Genomic DNA, 18,799 nt, shown 5'->3' with positions numbered 1-18,799 from the left:
AGAGAGAGAGGAGGAAGCAGGCTCCCCGCTGAGCAGAGAGCCCGATGTGGGACTCGATCCCAGGACCCTGAGATCATGACCTGAGCCGAAGGCAGCGGCTTAACCACTGAGCCACCCAGGCGCCCCCACTCTCTTGTTTAAAATACTTCAAAGTTCCTCATTTTTTTTCTTTGACTAAAGAATTCCATAAGATAACCCACAGTGCTCCTTAGGGTGTTGCCATTGGTAAGCCTCAACCTTTTGTGTGTTCTTCAGCACATGGCTATTTGGAACTTCATTCTCTGTCTTACCCTTTCACCACAAGGACTTTGCATATGCTGATCTCCTAATCTACTGCTTTTCACCCATGTAACATGTAATATCTCCTCATCACATTGATGCTTAGTTATTATTATTTATGGATGTGCTCATGAGGTTTGCAACTAGGTCAGATCCTCTCTTTATGTGCTCTCATGATATTGTGTACTAGCACTTCTCTTCCTCAGAACACTTTTTTTTTTTTTTTTTTTTTTAAAGAATTACTGGCTAACAGTGGTCTCTACTATAGACTACAAGTTCCACAAGGTCTGGGATCATATTTGTTTTCACCATTGTGTCCCCAGCTCTCAGAGCAGTTCCTGGCACATAGGAGACAATAATATTTGTTGACTGAGTGGATGGCTATATGAGTCCTTTAGGACTGAAGCTTTTTCGTGATGAGATGGGTGAGGTTAAAGCAAATCTAAAGCTGATGTGGCAGCAATGTGTTCAGTGTGTTTGGACTGGTCTTTGTACCTGCAGGCAATAGCATGTCTTTTTCTTGGCCACATGCAGTTGTTGGTAAACAGAGCTGACTCTGTTGGTAAACAGAGCTGACTCTAAGCCAAACCGTGAAGCTTCTTTTGTGCCCTCTCTGTGTCCTTTGACTCTCTCTGTTTCTGTCCCCTTCTGCTCCCTACCCTCCAACTTTTTCGCTTCTATTAAAACAGGGAAGCAGCTGCCACCAGATATTTATACTTATTTTCACCACAATCTCCACTTTCTGTGCCCTTTTCTCCCCTTGGTATATAGATCCTTTATCTAAAAGATACTAAAGTGAGAATGTTTGATTCTCACTTTTAATATCTGCCCCCTTCTATTAAAAAACATATGGGTTTGATACTGGTCATTTTGCCTTTTCTTGCCCTCCATTTTTTTTTAAGCTTTGTTCTGGTAGGGAGCTGTGATCTTACTGGGCTAGAGCTGCTGTTAACACATTCTCAGGGTCCAAGGAGGGTGAGAAGAATGGATCTTATTGTCATGGACTTCCTCTAGGACTCAGCTCTCAGGGCTGTTTAAGATCATTTGTGCAGGACCTTTCCTGCAAAAAAACAATTGGTCAAGAAGGTGTTATGTAACTGAAATCTAGTTCATGCCTTGCTTTCCAAGCCATGTGTCCTGTGTAGGTAATGCCTCCACCCAGGAAAGCGTGTTTTTTCTTCTGAGTTTTGCGAAGTTGCCATAAGGGTCAGAGGCAATGCTGTAGACAGTCCTGCTTTCCCATGGGGCTTTCAGTCAAATTTTCTCCCACCATGACTTCCAGCTGCTCCTGTCATGTGCTCTCTGCCTTTCTTAAAACTCCTGATTCTTCCTCTTAGCTTCTGTTCTGTCTTTTCTTTCTCCCAAATTCAAATTTTAATTTTCTACTAATTCTGACATTATTATTTATTTATTTCTATGAATTTCTTTTATTTTTTAATTGAAATAAAGTTGACATACAATATTATGTTAGTTTCAGGTATACTACTTACTTATTTGACATTTATATGCATTACAGAATTCACACCATGATAAATATAGTTACCATCTGTTACCATATAAAATTATTTCTGTATTATTGAATATATTTCCTCTGCTATGGTTTATCTCTGGTGACTTTATTTATAACTGCAAGCTTGTACCTCTTGATTTTGTACCTTCATTGCCCAACCCCTTCTACCCGTTCCTTCTGGCAACCACCAGAACATGGTTGTTTTCTGTGTTGATGAGTCTGTTTTGGTCCTCTTTGTTTTCCTTTTTAGATTCCACACATAAGTGAAATCTTACAGTATTTGTCTTTCTCCCTGATTTATTTTGCTTAGCATAATATCCTCTTGGACCACCCATCCATGTTGTCACAAAGGACAAGATTTAATTATTTCTTGTGGCTGAATAATATCTATCTTCTTCATCCATTCTCACATCTTATCTCACATCTTCTTTATCCATTCATATACCAATAGACATTTAGGTTGCTTCCATATCTTGGCTATTGTAAGTAATTCTTCAATGAATATAGGGGTGTGTCTATCTTTACAAATTAGTGTTTTCATTTTCTTTAGATACATAGTCGGAAGTAGAACTGCTGGCTTGTACAATATTCTACTGTGAACTCTTCAAGGAATTTCTATACTGTTTTCCATGGAGGCTGTACCAATTTATATTCCCACCAACAGGGCATAGAAGTTCTTTTTTCTCCATATCTTCACCAACACTCATTATTTCTTGTCTTTTTGATACTTTATTTCAAGTATTGTTCTTTTTGATACATTATTTCAAGTCTTTTTGACAGACTTGAGGTGATATCTCATTGTTGCTTTGGTTTGCATTTTCCTTATGATTAGTGATGTTGAAGATCTTTTTATATGTCTTTTAGACATCCATATGTCTTTGGGAAAATGTTGTTTCAAGTGCTCTGTCCATTTTTAAGTCAGATTTTTTTTTATTGGAATTGAGTTAACAGGAGTTCTTTATACATTTTGATATTAACCCTTTATTGGACATCATTTTAAATTATCTTCTCCCATTCAGTGGATTGCCTTTTTGTTTTGTTGATGCTTTTGTTTGCTGTGTCAAAGCTTTTCAGTTTGATGTAGTCCCAATTGCTTATTTTTGTTTTCATTTTCCTTGTCTGAGGAGAAAGATTCAAAACAAAAACAACAACAACAACAAAAAAAAAAACAAAACAAAGCAAACCACTGCTGTGACCAACGTCCAAGAGTTTATTGCCTATGTTTTCTTTTAGGAGTTTGATAGCTTTAGGTCTCACATTTAGGTCTTTAATCCATTTTGAGTTTGTTTATGGCACGACAAAATAGTCAGGTTTCATTTTTTTGCATGTGGCTGTCCAGTTTTCCCAACACCATTTATTGAAGAGACTATATTTTCTCCATTGTATATTCTTGCCTCCTCTGTTGTAGATTAGTTGACCGTATAAATACAGGTTTATTTCTGGGCTCTCTATCTGGTTCCTTTGATCTATGTGTCTGTTTTTGTGCCAGTACCATCCTGTTTTGTTTTGTTTTTAATATTTTATTTATTTATTTGACAGACAGAGATCACAAGTAAGCAGAGAGGTAGGCAGAGAGAGAAAGGGGGAAGAGGCTCACTGCTGAGCAAAGAGCCTGACATGAGGCTCTATCCCAGGACCCTGAGATCATGACTTGGGCTGAAGACAGAGGCTTAACTCACTGAGCCATGCAGGTGCCCCAGTACCTATACTGTTTTGATTACTATAGCTTTGTAGTATAGTTTAAAATCTGGATGTGTGGTGCCTCCAGCTTTGTACTTTCTTAAGATTGCTTTACTTATTCAGGGTCTGTCTTTTATCTTTATTAAGGTAACATATACACAAGTTGAAAATTCAAATGGTTTTATAAGTCTTCTTATGAGAAATAGCAGACTTAACCTGTTATGCCTCACCATTTCCTGTTCTTCATTCAAGCACATATTCAACACATATGCACACATATACGACTTCTATATGCCATGCATTGCTCAGGTGCTTGGGATACATAAATGAATAAATAGACAAAAATCCCTGTCCACATAGACTTCTATCAGACCAGGGAGGCACAGACAAAAAGCACTACATATAACAAACAAGTAAATTATATAGTATGTTTGTTTGTAGTAGGAGCTGCGGGGGAGAAAAAAGAGTAAGGAAAGGGGAATCCTGAACATGGGAAGGAATTGCAGACAGAATTCTAAGATGGGCCTTGTCAAGAAAGATGCTGAAGTAATGAGTGGTTAAGGTGTGCAGATATATCTCTCAAATGAGGAAACTCAAATTTGTTTCTCAAAAACAAAACAGAAGAGTGGAGGGGAAGGGAGGGAAAAATAAATCTAGACAAAACCAGAAAGGGAAACAAACCATAAGAGACTCTTAATCATGCAAAACAAACTGAGGGTTGCTGAAGGGGAGGGGTTGGGGGGATGGGATAACTGGGTAATAGACATTAAGGAGGCCACGTGATGTAATGAGCCCTGGGTATTATATAAGACTGATGACTCACTGAACTCTACCTCTGAAACTAATAATATATCATATGTTAATTGATTGAATTTAAAAGAAAGAAATTAACAATAATAATTTTTAAAAGGTATGCAAATATCTGGACAGACTGTGGTCCAGGAAGACCAGACAGCACAGAACAAAGAAGCAGGCAACAATGACTGGTGTATCCAAGGAATCATAGGAAGCTGGTATGGAAGCTCAGAAAAAGGTAGAGGAAGAGATGAGAATAGGTGGGTAAGGCAGGAGTAAACCATGTAGAACACCATAAGTCAGGACAATAGTTCACACCGTTTGTAGCAGTTTCTATTGTTATTAAGCATATTTGATCAAATAGGAATATTGTTAATTTTTATTTTTAATTTTTTATTTATTTCTTCCCATTTTTAATGACGTGGTTTAACTCTTTCACCTCACTTTACCCATCATTAACACACACTTCACCCCTCCCCGTTTCCCAATATAGTTGTATTATAATTTTATTTATATCAACATCAATGATTCCATTATTATAACCATGTAAATGCTATTCACAGTTGATCTGTGTAGTATACTTTCTCTTTATCCTTGATTTTTATGGAGGTTCTGCTAACCTAGTAGTTCTCGATGTGTGGTGCCTGAGTTCTAAGGGTCCCCAGGATCCTTTTAGGGGGTCCACAAATTCAAAACTGCTTTCACAAGAATACCAAGACACTATTTGCCTTTTTCTTTCTTTTCTTTTTTCTTTTCTTTACTCTTTTCTTTTCTAACATTTATTCATTTATTTGAGAGAGAGAGAGCGAGCGCACACATGAGTGGGAGGAGGGGCAGAGGGAGAGAATCCCAAGCAGACTCTGTGCTGAGTGTGGATCCCAGGACCCTGAGATCACAACCTGAGCCTAGATCAAGAGTTAAACCAAACTGACTGAGCCACATAGGTGCTCCTTTACTTCAAACAAAAACAGTGTGGCAGGGCACCTGGGTGGCTCAGCTGGTTAAACATCTGCCTTTGGTTCAGGTCATGATCTCAGGGTACTGGGACCAAGTCCCACATCAGGATCCCTGCTCAGCAGGGAGTCTGTTTCTCCCTCTGCCTGCCACTCTCCCTACTTGTGGATGCTCTATGTGTGTGTGTTTGTGTGTGTTAAAGAAATAAATAAAATCTTCAAAAAGCATAAAAGCAGTGTGGCAATGTACTTTACTAAAAGTCACTGTATTATTCTTAATAATAGTCCCACATCAGGATCCCCGCTCAGCAGGGAGTCTGTTTCTCCCTCTGCCTGCCACTCTCCCTACTTGTGGATGCTCTATGTGTGTGTGTTTGTGTGTGTTAAAGAAATAAATAAAATCTTCAAAAAACAAAAAGCAAAAAGCATAAAAGCAGTGTGGCAATGTACTTTACTAAAAGTCACTGTATTATTCTTAAATGCAAAGCATTCTCAGTACAAAATAACAAAAACAAAGCACAGCACAAAGCCAGTTTCATATAAGAATGGCATTAATGAATCTCTAAAAATTGTTAATTGTGCTAAATCTCAACCCTTGAGTGCAAGTCTTTTAGTACTGTGTGTGATAAAATAGGAAATACAGATAAAACACCTCTGCTATCTACTGAAGTACTATGGTTGTCTCAGGAAAAACCACTAGCAGTAGGGTTATAAGTTGAATGATCTATTATTTCATGGATCAATATATTTACACAACAGAGTGCATATATACCTCCCTTGGGTAGCTAGAAGACAATTTCTTGAAACTGAACAAAGTGACTTGGTCACTTCAAAGAAACCAACTGACAGTATTTGTTGCCAATGATAAAATTCAAGGTATTTTTTTTAAACTTATTGTTTTATTTATTTTTATTTTTTCATGGAACTGACATTTATTTATTATTATTATTAACATATAATGTATTATTTGTTTCAGGGTACAGATCTTAAACAATTCACAGCTCTCATCATAGCACATACCCTCCCCAATGTTCATCACCCAGCCACCCCATCCCTCCCACCCACCTTCCTTTGTTTGTTGCCTGAGATTAAGAGTCTCCTATGCTCTGTCTTGCTCTTTGGCTTCATCTTGTTTAATTTTTCCCTCCCTTTCCCTATGATCCTCTGTCTTGTTTCTCAAATTCCTCATATCAATGATCACATAATTGTCTTTCTCTGATTGACTTATTTCACTTAGCATAATACCCTCTAGTTCCATCCACGTTGTTGCAAATGGCAAGATTTCATTTTTATGGCTGCATAGTATTCCATTGTATATATACCACATCTTCTTTATCCATCCATCTATTGATGGACAGATATAGTTCTTTCCATAGTTTGGCTATTGTGGACATTGCTGCTATAAACATTAGGGTGCATGTGTTCCATCAGATCACTACATTTGTATCTTTAGGGCAAATACCCAGTAGTGCAATTGCTGGGTTGTGGGGTAGCTCTATTTTCAACTTTTTGAGGAACTTCCATACTGTTTCCAGAGTGACTATACCAGCTTGCATTCCCACCAATAGTGTGGGAGGGTTCCCCTTTGCCTGCATCCTCGCCAACATCTATTGTTTCCTGACTTGTTTATTTTAGCCATTCTGACTGGTGTGAGGTGGTATCTCACTGTGGTTTTGATTTGTATTTCCATGATGCTGAGTGATGTTGACTTTTTTGTGTCTGTTGGCCATTTGGATGTCTTCTTGGCAGAAATGTCTGTTCATATCTTCTGCCCATTTCTTGATTGGATTATTTGTTTTTTGGGTATTACATTGGATAAGCTCTTTATAGATTTTGGATACTAGCCCTTTATCTGATATGTCATTTGCAAATATCTTCTCCCATTCTGTCAGTTGTCTTTTGGTTTTGTTGACTGTTTCCTTTGCTGTGCAAAAGCTTTTGATCTTGATGAAGTCCCAATAGTTCATTTTTACCCTTGCTTCCTTTGCCTTTGGTGATGTTCCTAGGAAGAAGTTTCTGTGGCTGAGGTCAAAGAGGTTGCTCCCTGTGTTCTCCTCAAGGATTTTGATGGATTCCTATCTCACATTGAGGTCTTTCATCCATTTGGAGTCCATTTTTGTGTGTGGTATAAGAAAATGGTCCAGTTTCATTCTTCTGCATGTGGCTATTCAATTTCCCAATACCATTTGTTGAAGAGACTGTCTTTTTTCTATTGGACTTTCTTTCTTTCTTTGTCAAAGATTAGTTGACCATAAAGTTGGGAGTCCATTTCTGGGCTCTCTATTCTGTTCCAGCGATCTATGTCTCTAGTTTTGTTTCAGTACCAACTGTCTTGATGATTACAGCTTTGTGATGGACCTTGAAATCTGGAATTGTGATGCTGCCAACTTTGGTTTTCTTTTTCAACAGTCCTCTGGCTATTCAGGGTCTTTTCTGGTTTCACATAATTTTTGGGATTATTTGTTCCATTTCTTTGAATAAAGTTGATGGAATTTTGATAGGGATTGCATTAAATGTATTGATTGCTCTAGGTAGCATAGACATTCTGACAATATTAGTTCTTCCAATCCATGAACATGGAAAGTTTTCCCTTTTCTTAATGTCTTCCTCTGTTTCTTTCATGAGTATTCTGTAATTTTCTGAGTACAGATTCTTTGTCTCTTCGGTTAAATTTATTCCTAGGTATCTTATGATTTTGGGTGTAATTGTAAATGGGATCAACTCCTTAATTTCTCTTTCTTCTTTCTGTTGGTATACAGAAAAGCAACTTGTTTCTGTGCTTTGGTTTTATATCCTGACACTACTGAATTCCTGTATGAGCTCTAGCAGTTTTGGAGTGGAATCTTCTGGGTTTCCCACATAAAGTATCATGTCATCTGTAAAGAGTGATAGTTTGACTTCTTCTTTGCTGATTCAGATGCCTTTTATTTCTTTTCATTGTCTGATTGCTGAGGCTAGGACTTCTAGTAGTATGTTGAATAGCAGTGGTGAGAGTAGACATCCCTGCCATGTTCTTGACCTTGAGGGAAAAGCTCTCAGTTTTTTCCCATTGAGAATGATATTCACTATGGGTTTTTCATAGATGGCTTTGATGATATTGAGGTATGTACCCTCTCTACCTACACTGTGAAGAGTTTTGGTTAAGAAAGAATGCTGTACTTTGTCAAATACTTTCAGCATTTATTGAGAGTATTGTATCAACAAGTTCTTGTTCTTTCTTTTATTAATGTATTGTATCACATGGATTGATTGACCAGCCTTGCAGCCCAGGAATAAATCCCATTTGGTCATGGTGAATAATCCTTTTAATATACTGTTGAATCCTATTGGCTAATATTTTGGTGAGAATTTTTTGCATCTGTGTTCATCAGGGATATTGGTTTGTTATTTTCCTTTTTGATGAATAACCCCCTGGCCAGACTTACCAAAAAGAAAAGAGAAAGGACCCAAATTAATGAAATCATGAATGAAAGAGGAGAGATCACAACCAATACCAAAGAAATATAATTATACAAACATGAGCAACTATACGCCAGCAAATTAGACAATCTGCAAGAAATGGATGCGTTCCTAGAGACATATAAACTACCAAAACTGAACCAGGAAGAAATAGAAAATCTGAACAGACCCATAACCAGTAAGGAGATTGAAGCAGTCATCGAAAATCTCCCAACAAACAAGAGCCCAGGGCTACACGGCTTCCCAGGGGAAATCTACCAAACATTTAAAGAAGAATTAATACCTATTTTCCTGAAACTGTTCCAAAAAATAGAAGTGGAAGGAAAACTTCCAAACACATTTTATGAGGCCAGCATTACTTTGATCCCCCAAATTTGAGTTTTTAAATGAAAATTAGAATTTTCGAAAACTTTTGTTTGCCACCATATACTTCCCAATACTTAAAGACTTTTTTGATGAGATTGGAGGATATTGATAGGCATGAATGTGATTTTTTGATATTTAAAAATAAAATGTTTTAACATTTGGAAGATCTATATAACTCAACTGACATTTTCCAGATGATCAAAGTGTGATATTGCAAAATTGTGTAGAGTACAAGATCCACTCAAAGTACAAGATAGACCAATGTGTTTTAATGTAAAAGAATATGAAAAATTTATTAATATGGTTTCAAATTTGACATTGCAACTAACTTCTAAGATAATCCTGCTGCTACATTTTTGTAGTATCAAAGAAGAAAATCCAGAATTATCTAAAGGGATTACCAAAACACTTCTCCCCTTCCCAAATACATGTGTGTGTGGAACCCGATTTCCTTCATATATTTCAACCAAAACAGCGTACCATAGCACATTAAATATAGACATGAGAATCCAGCTCCTATTCATCTATGCATTCAAGAAATCTGTAAAAAATATAAAACGGTGCTCTTCTCCTCACTAAATTTTATTTGGTTTTAGAAAACGAATTTTTTCTTAAAATACGTTATTTATGTTCATAGGTTATGGGTATAACATTGACATTTTATTTTATTATTTTTTAAAGATTTATTTATTTATTTATTTGACACAGAGAGAGAGAGAAAGAGAGATCACAAGTAGGCAGAGCAGCAGGCAGAGAGGCAGAAGCAAGCTCTGTCCCAGGACTCTGAGATTATGACCTGAGCCGAAGGCAGAGGGTTAGCCCACTGAGCCACCCAGGCGCCCCTAACATTGATATTTTAAAAATAAATGAATAAAACTTAAAATTCGCAATCTGCATTTCTATATTTGTGTATTTTAAATATTTTTATAAAGAAAACTTTTTGGGTAGTCAATAATTTTTAAGAATGTGCAGATGTCTTGAGCACAAGAAAAATTTGGGACCCACTGTGCTGCAGGATACCTAGGGATGATTTTCCCCTCTTCATAGCCCCACAGTCCTTTCTTTCCATCTGCTGAGAATTCCTTGCAAGAAATGTTGACTCTCTTTTGATGATGCACAAAGTAAGGGGTACTTCAATGTTCTTTAGGTATGAGAGGAACTTTTTGATTGTTAAGAAACCTGAAAATAATTTGTGAATTGAGCAAATCATGACACAAGTCCCTGTCACTCTTGGCACCCACAGCTCCAGGTATCCTATATGGCATCATATGGATCAAACACCTGGGACACAGGTGTGTTTTGACTCCAAGGCTGAAGCAAAGCAGGAATCTAAACCAATTTGTCAGAATTTTTTTAACCTTTAATTATCCTTTAATTTTTAAAAATATCTTTCTGTAGTACATGATAATTCAGAAGCAATTTTCTTGTCAGCATGTTTTTTTCTTATTTTTTCAAATACATGATTGATGATAAGGGGAATTTGGGTATATGCCATGGAAAATTTTTGTTCTAGAATAAGTAGTGAAGCTAGCATTTTGAGTTTTTAATTAATGTATTTGTTTTCCTCTGGAAATTGGAGAATTATATTTGGGCTTACACTGATCATAAAATTGTGGTCAAACAATATCTATGAAGCTCTAAGTTCAACCATTTGATGAAAAGAAACTTGCTAAATGAAGACCACATTTTGTAAAGGGCAAATATTTCTTAATGTTTTGCCAGAGAACTAAATTACTTTGTGATAGTTATCTATTCTCACATACTCAGTGCTGTTGACAGTGACATTATAGGCACAGTGTCTGAATACAATCCCTCTTCTATCTTAATAATTTAATTCAAATATCTATCTTCTTTGTGAACTTAAAACATTAAGTTTTGGTTAAAAAAATCTATTATCTGAAGATCTTTTGAAGTGTTCTGGAAAAGTCTAGACTGCAGGGAACGTGCTGTGTTTTTTACATGGAAGGAGTGAGATTAAAGCTATCTCAATAATTATTGTTATATGGTTAGATAACATTTTTAAATGTCCTCACCGTCTTTCATTGTGGGACAGTAAAGAACTAAAGGGAATTTTTTATATTACTTTAGCAGTTCAGGATCCAGTAAGTCTATATATAGATGTATTTTCAAGTAAACATTGGCAATTTTTTCTTTTTGTATAATGTTCTTTTTCTAAGGAATAAGTATCCTTGTATTTCTTTTAGAAATAACAGAATGAACTCTGAGGTCAATAAAACAAGATATTGCTTCATACTTTGCAAATGTTCCACTGTGTGTTGATAACCTAGCGTTAACCACTGCACTGGAGAAGCTTTTCTAGAATGTTCCCAGGCTTTGTATGGTAGGCAAGGTGAGGCTCAGGTTCAGGGTTAGGAAAGGTTTGGAGATTGCTGTTATGACCCTGCTGAGTATCAGAGTTCTGCAGAGGAGAAAGTTTAGGCAAGGCTCAATTCAGCAGGAGCTGATTTTAGGTAAAAAATAATTATTTACTGAACACTATTACTTTATGTTAGGAAAAATTTATTTGAGAAGCCAGATTCAACTTGGAATCAAAGGGAGAAAAGACCTTTTATAGATAAGGCAAAATAAATAAGTGGCTACACCTCACAAGGGTTTGTGTACGCTCTTACCAACCAATAAAGTTTGAAGTGATGTATTTCACTTCAAATTCTCCTTTATTGACATCCCAAAATACCCTCTTAGTTTTACTGATTATATCAGGAAACGAGTCTCCAAGTTGATAATCTACTTTTTAATAACTTAGTTCTTAATTGCTTTTGTTATCCTAGTGAGAAAAGAAAAAAATTTCTTTATTCTCAGTAAAAGGAGTAAATTATTGTGGCTGGTGGGCTTTTATGCCTGGCCAGGTCAATCTATATATTTCAATAACTCTTACACTCCCTGGAGAAAGAAAGTATTTTCACAGGACATTTCCTATCATATTATGTAACTAAATTTTGTTACCAAAACAACAATGGACTCCATCCTATGTTCTGTGATGTGGTATGCAATGATGGACCGAAAATTCTTTCTTCTTTTTTCTTTCAATAGGATTTGGGAGCATTCATGATTTCACTTTCATTTGCCTTCTTTGTCATAGATTAATTGACTATATAATTGCAGGTTTATTTCTGGGATCTCTATTCTGTTCCATTGATCTATGTGTCTACTTTTGTGCCAGTAACATACTGTTATGATATTACAGCTCTGCAGTGTATCTGGAAATCTGGTATTGTGATACCTCCAGCCTTCTTTTCTTTCTCAGGGTTGCTTGACTATTCAGGGTTTTCTGTGTTTCCGTACAAATTTTCGCATTATTTGTTCTAGTTTTGCAAAAAATGCTATTGGTATTTTGATAGAGATTGCATTGAATCTGTAGATTGCTTTGGGCAATAGGGGCATCTTAGCAATATTAGTTCTTCCAGTCCATGAGCATGGAATATCTTTCATTTTTGTCATCTTCAGTTTCTTTCATCAGTGTTTCATAGTTTTCTGAATATAGGTCTTTCACCTCTTTGGTTTAGTTTATTTTTTTTTAAGATTTTTATTTATTTATTTTATAGAAAGAGCACAAGCAGGGGGAGCAGCAGGTAGAGAGAGCCTGATAGGGGGCTCAATCCCAGGGTCCTGGGATCATGACTTGAGCCAAAGGCAGACGTTTAACCAACTGAGCCACCCAGGCATCACCCCCCCCCCAGGTATTTTATTCCTCGTGGCACAATTGTGAATGAGATTGTTTTCCTAATTTTTGTTTCTGCTACTTCATCATTACTTTGTAGAAACATTATCCTGGGTATTAATTTTGTATCCTACACATTTTCTTAATTCATTTATTATTTTTAGTAGTTTTTTGGTGGAGTCTTTAGGATTTTTCTATGTATAGTATCATGCTGTTTGCAAATAGTGACAGTTCATCCTCTTTTTACCAATATGGACGCCTGTTATTTCTTTTTCTTGACTGATTGCTATAGCTAGGACTTCCAGTACTATCTTGGATAAACATGGTGAGAGTGGACATCCTTGTCTTGTTCCTCATTTTGGAAGAAAAGCTCTCAATTTTTCAACACTGTGTATAATGTTAGCTGTTGGTTTTTCACATATGGGCTTTATTAGGTTGAGGTAAATTTCTTCTGATCCCACTTTAAGAATTGTTTTCATGAATGGATGTTGAATCTTGTCAAATGCTTTTTCTGAGTCTACTGAGATTATCATGCAATTTTGTCCTTTGTTTTATTGATGTGGTATTATATAATGGGACAGATGGTAACTGTACTTAATGGTGAACATAGCATAATGTATAAAATTGTCAAATCACTAAGTCATACACCTGAAGCTAATGAAATGTTTTATGTCAACTATACTCAAATTTAAAACAAAACTAATTTGCTAAAAATGTTCTGAGAGCAAAAAAATGTAAATTTTCAGTCCTCCTTATCAAATAGTAAAATGAGGCATGAACTTCTCCCCTCAGACAGAAGCATGGAACACTTTAATATCACTTACTAGCCATGGGCTAATAATAAGGTGGCATCCAGAAAAAGGGGTTCATGTTCCAGAAACTTCTGCCGTGAAACACAGAATCACATGGCTTCCTTACTGCCATATATATCCCTAATATTACTTCATGTATTTTGCCAGTATGACTAATCCCAGTATTCTACATTTTCTAGGTCAAAATCTTTCATTGGAATCATGGGCTCTTTAATATATAGAGTAGACCTCAAGACATCAGATTTAACAGTCTCTCCTTCAGATAGTGAAGTTATTAACAGTCCTACTTTGCTGTCCTCCTTCCTATATAACTAGAAAAATAATTATGTCCATGAACAAATGCCTCCTCCTGCTTTCCTTCTTCTTATTTTCTTCTTCTCTGCCATATTTTCTTATCCAGTAGATTTTCATCTCTTCACCGTAAGTAATCAGAACAGCTGTTCTTTGGACCTCTGGGAATAGCTAGCATTTGTTTTTCCCACCAATTAATAGCTGAAGGTGAAAGAACTCCTGAACAGAAAGAGTCTTACTCTTAATCTTTATCAGTACTTTGGTAAAATATTAAAAATGGGCTTTCAGCAGATTAAAAAGCAGCATTAGTGTCTCTAGTTACAATATTTCTGTGGTATGATAAATATATTTCCCCCATGATTTTATGTCACTTACTGGCAATCCAACTTTCCCTAGACACATAGGTAAAAAGCCTGTATTGGAAAAAAAAAAAAAAAACAAGCTTCATTGTTCATAGCAACAACCGAATGCAGCTGGAAAACTGGGGGAAACCAGTCTTTACAAAGTATCCTGTAGCTGAATAATCCTGTTGGTCTATCCATGTAGCATCTGCATCTCTACCACTTACCTACATTTCTTTCCCTCTCAGTGTTTTCCATGCCTTGCCATTCACTCCACTTAAAATGTTTCTTGGTCCTTCTTTTTTGCACAGTGTTTTTCTCCAAGGACTAGATGCTTTATAATCCCCATGAGTCTTACATGCTTTTGGCTAACAGAGAAGCACACATTTGTTTCCTGGTCTGCAAATTGCTTTCCTGGTCTACATATATGCCTTTTGTGTGTCTCTCAACGTAGCTATCAATTCACATTCTCATTCTCCCTCCTTTTTACCTTCTCCCTGCTCCTCTTTCTCTCTGCTCCCCCATCTACCACAGCTAAAAATAATGATTGTGTTTTTAATCTATTTATTGCTGAAAAACAGTGATCACCATAAAGAGTAGTAAATTGATATTCATTCTCTTACTTATATTTTTGGACACTTCTTTTCCACTTTTTATAAATTCTTTTATCAGCAGAAAAACTTTGATATGTAGAAATTTGAAACACCTAGGTTTATGTAAGTATAAATTGAAACTTAGAAAAAGGGAGTCATTTTTAAATGATTTCGATTTCTGCATATGTTGTTGTGAGAAAGAAGAAGAATGGATTGCAAAGCCTCCTTCACCCTCAACATAGCAAGTATTTCTAGGACAGCCCTGCTTGACTAGAGGGTATGTGAATATATACAGTTTTGCCAGAATATAATGTAGAACTAGGCAGATGCCTGTATATGCCTACTAGCTTTTCTTAGATTCATAAAGGAAATACGATTTCTTCCAGCAATAAAATAATTTTCAACAATTTTTCTTTCTGAGTGTCAAATGATAAATCCTGAAAATATATCTACCATGCTAGAATTATAACATTGGAAGTTAATTATACTAATTAAAAGAGGGTCAGGAAGGTCTCTGCACAGCTGTGGTGAAGTGAAGCATTTGAAATTGTGGACAAGGGATAGCATCCGGCTATATAAACACATGGTTGTCGTAATGTCGATGTCAACAGAAAAGATGTGCAACCTCAGCTCTGAGATGTCCCATAAAATACGTCGGGTAAACACAGGCAGAGGGTCTCTGCTTGGGTTCCTCAGAAATCTGAATACAATGTGGTTATTAACAATTTCTTGGCTATTCCACAAAAGCACTTGAAGAATTACATTTTATATACAAAACCATCTCTAGGATATGATTCTCTTCTGATACCTTCATAAAAATGATTTAGGAGGGGTGCCTGGGTGGCTCAGTGGGTTAAGCCTCTGCCTTCGGCTCCGGGTCATGATCTCAGAGTCCTGGGATCGAGCCCTGCATTGGTCTCTCTGCTCAGCAGGGAGCCTGCTTCCTCCTCTCTCTCTCTCTGCCTGCCTCTCTGCCTACTTGTGATCTCTGTCTGTCAAATAAATAAATAAAATCTTTTTTTAAAAAAATGATTTAGGAAAAAGACCACAACCCTAATTACAATTCAAGTATTTTTTAAAGCCTAATAAAGTTTTTCACTAGATAAATGATGTGCTCAGTCAAAAGAACTGTGCTGAGGACAAATGCCTGGTCCCTATCCAGGAGGTCATAGAATGGATTTCTATGAAGGGCTCTCTATTTGTTGCCAAACTTGGCAGGGATAGGGGTTGTTTTGGACTGTTCCTCTGTGCCTTTTCCGTGGCAAAAGAAAAGCACTCAGCTCACACTGGGGCTGGTGTTCCATCCCAAGCACCATTCTATGTCAGTCAGCCTCAGCACAGTTTCACATGCTCCCTCATGTTTCCTTCTTTAAGGTAGTTGGACAAATGAGCTTCCCAGCAAATGAGGACCCAGAACAGTAAAAAATTGCAGAACCATTATAGTAACTGGGGAGCTTTAATACAAAGCCTGGTTAAGTGATGTGCTTTAGCTCTGCACCTCCCCATGAGAGAAAGTGGGTCCAGCTGTCACCTGTCTGATGAAAGACCAACAATGAGATTGTGCAAATTAAGTGCTCCATCCCAAGTCTCCCATCCAATGGGCCATTTGATATGGCTTGTCTGTCTGGAGGTTGGGTCCAAGGATCTCTGGAAGGAAATGAATAGTTGCCGGAAGGCTGGCTACACTCTAAAATCCTAAACCAGCTCAAGAAAAGTCATGGTAGAATAGCTTCATGCTGGAGGTTAGCTGTTCAGAGTGAGTTTTGGGAAGTGTGGCAGCTGAATCTGTCTTCTGAAGTGAGGAGATGGCCAGACTCTAAGGGAGGAGCAGGCCTGGTCATGAATTGGCTCCGTTCTCAATTCTGCTTTCCTGATTCTTGGATCACTGGCAAGGTTAGGCACCAAAAGGTCACTTCTTCTGCTCCCATGAAAAGGAAGATTAGCAAAGAGCCACCATGTAGAAGCCTGGGACCATCACCAGCCACCACCCAGGCTCAGACATGAGAATCACTGGGCATGTACTTAGCACTTCTTATTTAGAGACATTAGATGGTCAGAGTTTGTACTGAAATGTATCTAAAACTATTCAAATTAGTTTGGTTACATAATTCAAACGACAACTATGCATTATAAATCTGTAAAGATAGGAAACTGTATCTGTAAATACACCTGGCCAATTTGACATTTGTATCATCACAATTATTAATCCTGCTATGGGTTAATGTTAAAAAGGTTATTGGCATAATTATTTTAAGAACAACATGTTACTCCTCCCATAATTAAAACTGTTAGTTGCTAGACATTTTGCCCCAAATTCATGACATTTTGCTACAGGGAAAAATGTCACAAGTCTGGTCTTCTGGGGCCACTGATTGAGAGAACTTTAGTAAGTTTTGGACACACAGCTAATCTTCCTTTGATGGTTGTTATGCTCTTTTTCACTTTGACGGGAATTCTCTGTGGGGGTAAAAATGCAAATCGTAAGATTATCTGTAGCTTTTATTTACCTTTATGACTCTCTGGCTAATGATGTTTATATATAACCTGTGTCTTAATTTTTCCCTTGAGAGTCAAAATTTGTGATAATTGTCTCTCCAAAGGTCAGAGAGTTTACAGTGGAATAAAACTAGGTTGTATCCTAGCTCCTTCTTCACATTAATGACTTGATACCACTTCTTGATGAATTGGGTATCTTACCATCTCTCCTTTCCAACGTATAGAACAAAAGATAATAATTAATCTTCGTAGTATCCCCTCATAATATGACTTTATGATCATGAAACAATATGACCCTAAGTGATATGTCAACCTCTGATGTGATCATTATCTGCAAGCATGACTTTAAGTGCCCGATTTCAAAGTCCTAATTGGAATTTTTAGTAAGTATCTGATTGACTCATCAATACTAATTTGTTACTTTGGATTAGATTTTGAAGCCAGTTTATCCTATAAGAATCACTGGAAAATTAAATCACTTCAAAGTTGGATTTTTCTTACATACCAAACTTTTTGTCCAATGTTCAATTATGTTACATAACAAACTTTTTGGTATGTAACATAATTGAACATTGAACATAATATGGTTCAATAACTTGTTGATAATATTCTCTAAACAAAAGTCATCATTTTGATGTTCTATGATGTAAATCTTTGGGATCTCTGTCTCTCATATGCCCTTGTATTGAACCAAACCTAACTCTGTGTTTTGAGCAAGTTCTTGGTGGTTCTTCCTCAGTATATTCTGTGTGAGGGGGAGTGGTCCTCTGGATACCCATCCTTCTCTCCTTCATCCTACAGATCTGCCCTTATTTCATCCCAAATACTTTCCCGTGAGCTTAACCTTGAACTTTATGCTGCCAAAAAACTATTCAGTTTTTAGCAGAATTATTCAGAGCTTAGACACTGGGGCTAAACTATGAGGATGAATCTTGGCTCTGCCATTTACTGTCTTGTGTGATATTGACAAAGTTAGGGACCTAGCCTCAATTTCTTTATTTGTAAAATATAAATATTGATAGCACTTGCTTATAGGCTAATTTTGAGAATTAAATGAATATTTATAAATATTTACAAGGTTTCATAACACTCAGAGCTTAAAATTATTTCCAAAACTTTTGTTTTGGGAAATCATATTCATGGCAATTTCTTGAAGTACAATGTTCTCCTTTTCTTCTCTTTCTTTTTTTTTTTACTCAGCCAGTTCATGGGGTAGCTTTGTACTTGAAGTACAGTGCTTTGACTCTTGAAAAAATGCTTTTGGCCATTGTATTTGGGTATTAAATACTTACTTGTATTAGGGTTCTCCAAAGAAGCAGAACCAATAGGGTGTGTGTGTGTGTGTGTGTACACACATACATTTATTTTAAGGAATTAAGTCATGTGATTGTGGGCCTGGCAAGTCTGAAATCTGGAGGGCAGGTTAACAGCTGGAGACCCATGGAAAATTTGATATTGCTGCTCTAAATGTCAGCCTTTTTCTCCTAAGGCCATCAATTGCTTTTGTGAGGCTCACCACCCAGATTATGGAGTGTAATCTGCTTT

Source organism: Neovison vison, chromosome 1 (genome assembly GCF_020171115.1).
Source record: "Neovison vison isolate M4711 chromosome 1, ASM_NN_V1, whole genome shotgun sequence".
Taxonomy (NCBI): Eukaryota; Metazoa; Chordata; class Mammalia; order Carnivora; family Mustelidae; genus Neogale; species Neogale vison.
This window is presented reverse-complemented; position numbering follows the sequence as displayed.